Here is a 6,610-nt window from a genome sequence, read left to right as displayed (position 1 = left end):
AAATATATTTTTTTAAGTATAAAGAATATAAATAGCTCTTTTAGTAACCAAAACATGATGTCAACCTTTTACCTTATTGTTATTCTAATATGGAAACTTTTTTTAAACAGCATTTATGATGTTATGTTTAACAACAGCAACCTAGATTGTCACATCCGTCAGTTTGGAGTGGCGGCCATTTGCCTTGTTGGAAGTTTGATACAGCTGGAGATGGGAGCTGGAGGGGAGTTAGCAGCAGCTGGAAGGGAGTTGGCAGGGTGTGGGGGCACAGAATTGGGGAAATAGCAAGGGTGGGACTTGTGGGGGGGGCAGGGGGAGGGGAGCCGGAATGAGTATGGCAGAACCACGGGTGTGCGAGAGAAGATTGGTGATGCAATGGGGGTTTCCACCGTAATCCAGCACACACTGCAAAATAAATTGTTTTCAAGATCCAGAGGTCAGCAAGACACACTGACATCAGAATTGGGATGGAGGGAAGGGTGATTAATGATACTCAAAATATTATGAACATGATGGAGGGGGGGCGTGTTGATATGAGCAATCCAGGAAGGAAACAAAGGAGGGGTAGAAGAGGGAACAGTTTGGGAGATGTTTGCAAATTAGAGCATAATGAGATTAAACATTTTTAAATTGTCATTTGAAAGATTTGAGTTGACAGAATGTGAGCAGAGGAGGGAGATGAGAGGAAAGCAGAAATAGTTTTGCATTGAATGTGTTCAGGAATGAGTGATTTTTTTGTTGTTGTTGTTGTTGTTTTTTGAGAATAAACGATGAGTGAGAAAGGGATGGGAATGATTGTGATGAAAGGGTAAGGAAGCAGATGTGCTTTGAACATGTGGCCAACAGAGAACGAAACGGACCATAAAAACATGGGGTAAGATGGATTGTTTTTGTTTTATTTTCAATAGAAAATACATTATCTTCCATAAAAATACTGAATTAGTATAATTGATAATGTAATTTTTTGAGGATTGTTCCAGTGTTTAATCCAAGTGACTTTTTCGTATGAGGGATGTGCAAAACACCTGATTGCATGTTTCCTGTAACGTAATGTATGGAGCTGGGCTTGGATGCCATCGACAGAGAGGTTGGAGAGTAAAGCGTGATGCCAGACTGTATCGAAAGCTCGAGAGATGTCCAGAGAGACTGCCCTGATCTCATGTCTGACATTGAGACACTCAATCCATCGTTGGGTGAGTAGGAATTTTTGCATGAGAGAGCGTGTTTCTACAGAAGAATTCCCAGGCTGAGTTAACATCAGGGACAGTAGATATGGGAGACCAGTCCTGAAGAGAGATGGCTGCTTACAGTCCTTGCCAAACTGCCTGAGTGAACAGAGTTGAGGCACCTTACTGAGAATGGGCAGAGAGATGTTGACTTTAACAAGCACATGATCAGATGAGCCAATTGAAGCAGAGGAAGAGCCGGAGACATTTGCAGGAAAGTTAGTCGTCACCAAGTCCAGAAGGAAAGATTTACAATCGGGAGAAATCCGAGTTGGAAAGTTCATAGATTGAGTTAGTCCCATGGAGTCACAGATGTCCTTTGCTGAAGTGCCATGGCTGGTGAGAGAGGTACAACACCCAGCCAATTAACATGGTGACAATTAAAATCAATACATGAGGAAGAGAGAGCTGGGATGAATGGTTAAAAGTTAGTCCATATTGTCTGTGAGAGAGAGTGTAGATGGAGTCGTCGGTTTGGAGGACGGGGGAACCAGCTTTGAGGGGGTGGGACGAGGGGGAAGCTTTGAGTGGCAGGAAGATGGGACCTGAAGTGGAGGGATGCTGAAGAGGGGGACACACAGAACGGGTGTGGTTGGAGGGTGTGAGCTTGTCACAGATCTGGGGAGATGGTAATGATATGGAGGGGTAGGACAATAAAAGGACGTGAAGGGGATTTGATTTGTTTTGAGCAGACAACATCTGTAAACTGAACTTCTCAAGATTCCCAAATTGGACATGTGGAGACAATCATGGGATGGGTGGAGGGAATGTTTGTTGAAGGCATGGAGAAATGTGTTGCTGTAGGTATGGGAGGAGGGATGATGGGCTAAGTGCTTCGGTGAGACAGGTTTGTAAACTATTCCTTGTGAAGAGGAGGAGGAATTGATTGTGATGAAGAAGAACATGAGATGGAGAATTCAGGAAGTGAAACATTTTTTAAAGAAAGAAGCATTTCCTTCAATTAAGATTCCGTTTGGAAATATTGAGAAAATGGAAAGATGAAGAATGAATTACAGGAAGTGCAGGCAGAATGAGTTTGTGTTTTGGAGTGAAAGATACATATATATTTTAAGCGAACAGAGGGAAAAGGATAATGTTGAAGAGGCAGAAAGGACAATACTTGGGCAAAAGAGAAGCGGAACAAGAACGCTTGAAGTGCCCTGAGGCATTGTCTTGGGCCCTGTCCTCTTCCTAATATTCATCAACAATCTTTCTGATTCTCTGGAAAGTCCTTATCTCTTTGCTGATGACCCACCCTCTGCTGTAATATCCCTCATCCTTCAATCGGTAAGCAGCAGCCTCTTCTCTCTGCAGACCTTGATAGAATCACAAGCTGGTCCTACACTTGGAATATGTCATTCAATCCCAACCAATCTCACACCCTCGCTCTGTGTTTCAAGAAAGACGATATAGTGAACCCTCCCGTCTACTTCCTTAAGCCTCTTAAAGAAGTTCAGTCACTCATACCTTTGGGCCTAGCGATCAGCCATGATCTTTCTTTGGCAAACCATATATCTAAGTTGGCCTTCAAAGCCAGCTGACGATTGGGCATCCTCCATCGTGCAGTCTTTCCTTAGCACATCTGAACATTCTTCTATTTACAAGGCTTTCATCCACAGCTTTGATCTACTAATCTCCCCTCTCGGCTGGTGCTCCTTCCTGCCTCACACGTGGGTCAGATTGCTGTGGAAACTACCCCCTTCAAGGTCATTGGAATCTGGGGATGAAGCCGAGTTGCTGGGCCTTTCTCTTTCACATCATAGACAGGTGGGTGCAGACAGGCAGAATCGGAGTTGACAGTTGCCAGAAACATCTCAGGTGAGAAAGACGGTGTCCAAGAGTCGTTGGATATGAGAGGGAAGTGTAGGTACAGGGAGCGAGTTGGGTGGGTACATTTTGGAAGTAAGTGGGAGCCTGGTGTTGGCTTCGTGGTTAGGGTTGTGGCTTGGGATCCTCGGGGTCCCGAGTTCGAGCCCTGCTGGCCACTGAATTAACATCAGGGGGGTTGATTCAGCCTGTCATCCTTCTGAAGGTCGGTGAAATGAGCACCAGTATACTGGCAACTATCCCTGCGTGTCGAAGGCGACTAAGGGTTGGCGTCAGGAAGGGCATCCGGCCGTAAAAACATTGCCACAAGAAAGGGTACCATGATTGGAGCCTGCAAAAAGCTGACTCCTGCTCAAGGAAAAAGGCTTTAAAATGGTGTGATGATGATTTTGGAAGTAAGTGACTTTTGGAAATTGTCTTGAGGTTGGCCAGAATGGTGTTTTCTGGCTCTTCTGAGTGAGTGTATACTTGTTTTCGGGCTTTGTGAAAGGATCTGAGGTTTCCTTTGGTCGGATTTGTCTTCCAGGATTATAATTTTTAGCAAGTTCAAAATGGGGGAGATTTACCTTGAACTACCTTGCCAGTTTGTTTGTATGCCGGGTGCATGTGTGTGTCCTTGTTGAAGTAGACTGAACGTGAACTCTGGATTTAAAGTGGACTTTGTACAATGCAAACTCTACACCTCTTTGAGAAATATCTTATCATTGATTTGTGGCTGCAACATTCTCTGTTTATTTCCTGTTTGGGGCTGTTTGCTCAACTTAACCAGTACTTCTACTCTCATCTCTTGCAGGTTTTTTTTTCCCGTCTCCCTTCACTTGACGTCAGACGCTCAACCTTCCTGCCCTTTTTTTTCCACCTTTGACCCAGTGTGAATTTTGACCTTTGTCCTGCACATTGCAAAGGTCATGACATTTTAACCCCTTCGTCCATCCCTTTCACTATCTTAAATAATGTATGTTAAATTTTTTTCTGCTTTTGCTTTGAATTCTCATGAAACTTTTCAATAAAATAAAAAATTGGAAAGCACATTTTTGTACTTGATTTGGGTGTCGTGTGTTGACATTAGTTTGTTGGTGATAACACCAGCACAGTCACCTTCGGAGCCTTTATATCCATGAAGATGAGAATTCCTGAAGTAATACTTGAAGCGAACTCAAGGAAAATCATTCTCGAGATTTCTAGGTTCGTCATCCAATTTGATTTATCGGTTGGTTTTGCTATGGGCTGTGCCGACGTTCCGGTGGTGCAGCCCGTAGTGGCTGGGAGCTGTCTGCTGTTGGTGCCTCTTGTCTGATGTTGAGAGCTGTTGATGGGGCTATGGTTCGGCGTTTGGGGCCCTTGCTCGGTACCAGAGGGGAGTGGCCAACATTCATGCTCTTGGCTGCGCAGTGTCAGGGTTGCATCCGTGGGATTTTGAGGGTCATCATTCATGGCTGAGGCCACGGCGCCCCACAGTCCCGTGTTGTGTTCCAGGACCTCTGTCACTGCCGGAATTGCATTTCGACACTTGTAGCTGAGGAGCTCGATGCTGGGCAGTTCATGTGAGGGTGGCAGCTGTTTTTGGACAGTTTTGTGTGGGCACTGTGCCAGGGGGGGGGAGAAGGGACGATCCTGTGTGCCCTGAAGGAGGGTTTCCAGAGATCGAGGTGCCCTTTCCCCATGCCTATGGAGGAACTTTTTTATTTCTTTTTTTTTATGCCAGCCGAGCCATTGTGAAGAGGGGCGGGGGAGTGGGGGGGGCGTGGGAGGTCGCTGATTGCGTTCACATCGATGGGCTCATGCTCAGCCGCCAGTGCTTCAGGGGAACCTGCCACGATGATTCCTGGTATACGGGGTTGGCCTGATCACCCTCCGGAGGATGTGTGCTTTCCATGGAACCAGGGTTATTGCGGATGGGTGACATGAATATGATAGGCAAAGCAAGATCCGGCCGGGAGTTTCACAGTTATGTTCATTTCTGTCCTTTTTATTGCTTTGTGTTCAGTTTTGTTTCTGCATTTCGAAATTCTGTAATTGCATGCAATTTAGCCAAATGGCTACCAATTGCAATTTCAAAATAATAATAATAATAATAATAATAATTAATAATAATAAACCATTCATTCATGCACCAAGCTTTCTCAACTTTGGACCGGACCGGTGGATGAACCGGTTTTGTGGGATCCCCCATGATCACCATTCCCTTGCATCATTTTCCTGGTCTTAGTGGTAATTACATCTGGTGGAATACCTTGGCACTCTGATGTCCATCCTATTAAGAATGTTTGTCAATAAAGTATGTCCTATAAAAATACGCCTGTCAGTAAAATAAAATACGTATATCTGCTTGGATCGTGAATCTATACAATAAAACCCAAAAGGTGTGTTTGTCTGCTGTATGAACATGAACCTACGTCATCAATGCATCGTCCACAGACGCACCAGTCCACAAAATCCACCACGCTAAACAAGTACTGGTGAGGGTGTGCAATATCTGATTGCTCTTTCTTGTTTTCTCTTTTATGAGCCGCTTCCACACCTGGTATTAGCTTAGTTCGTTACATCTCTCAGTGGTTGGTGACAGTGCCAGTGTACCTGTGTACCACGTAGACGTAAGAAATTGCAGCCATTAAGAACATGAAATATTGTAAATTGAAACATAATTTGTGAAGTTCAAGTAAAGGGTGGATTTCCCCTTGTTCTGAAATTAGCAGGTGAGGTAAGTCAGTCATAATATGATTTAAATCCCGAGGAACTTTGGAGCGGTCGGGTTCGAAGCCCCACCCAGCAGATCCAACCATTGCGTCACGGAGTTACCATAATGACACCACCATTGAATACTCATTCCCGAATACCGTCCATCCTCATTCTCCTCCTGTCTTTACCTCTTCAAATTGATCTGTATCTATTTGTACCAGTTGTCATCGGTGCATGAGGGCAGGATGTTCGAGTGTAAACGTTTTGGATTGTTGGTGTTCCCATGAACCCATCTCAAATCCTGGGTCATGGAGACGGACCAGCTTCGAATTCCAAAATTCCATTCACCTTTGGTTTTATTACCTGTCCACGAAGGTTGTAATTGACATTAAAGTACACTGATCTCTCGAACGTGCTGTGTGTGTGTGTGTGTGTGTGTGTGTGTGTGTGTGTGTGTGTGTGCCTGCAAGTTGCTGCTGTTACCTGCTATCTCCACATGTGAGTGGGTTTCAGGAGGTGAAACAGAGACCTACCAGGTCTCAACATGTGCAGGTGCAAAGATAAAGCCATCGCTGAACCTTAGATCGACGTTGAACATTTAAAACAAGCGGTTCGAGTACCCCCCCTCCCCACCCCCACCGCCCCCTAAATTCCAGAAATAAACCGATGGTCGCTTTTCCATAATCCCGCGGTGCCACAGCTATAATCTGGGAAAGGACGAGCTCCATGAAGCACCACCATGCCTCCGGTTCATCGACCTTCGGATAACTGATCTTCTTGACCGGCGTTTCGTCGAGTTTGTGGTGCAACACAGGCACGGTGGACCGGTAGGCCTTTCCTGCTTACCGTTTCTTCGCATTTCCTTATAGACCGAACAA

The 6,610-nt window shown here is 45.1% G+C and overlaps 1 protein-coding gene across 2 annotated transcripts in view; it reads left to right on the top strand.

Annotated features, from left to right (window-relative positions):
* The window catches only part of UBE2G1 (ubiquitin conjugating enzyme E2 G1), a 65,397-nt gene extending 61,315 nt beyond the window's left edge, over nucleotides 1-4,082 (top strand). For both annotated transcript variants that reach the window (XM_085897568.1, XM_085897570.1), the window contains exon 6: nucleotides 3,847-4,082. The gene's annotated coding sequence lies outside the window, so the exon portion shown is untranslated. The remainder of the gene's footprint in view (nucleotides 1-3,846) is intronic.
* The last annotated feature ends 2,528 nt before the right edge of the window (nucleotides 4,083-6,610 follow it).

The sequence above is a fragment of the Eptatretus burgeri genome, chromosome 10 (genome assembly GCF_056783735.1).
Source record: "Eptatretus burgeri isolate ZD-2024b chromosome 10, Ebu_testis_v1, whole genome shotgun sequence".
Lineage (NCBI taxonomy): Eukaryota > Metazoa > Chordata > Myxini > Myxiniformes > Myxinidae > Eptatretus > Eptatretus burgeri.
The sequence above is the reverse complement of the archived record's forward strand: the minus strand, read 5'-3'. Positions and strand labels throughout refer to the sequence as shown.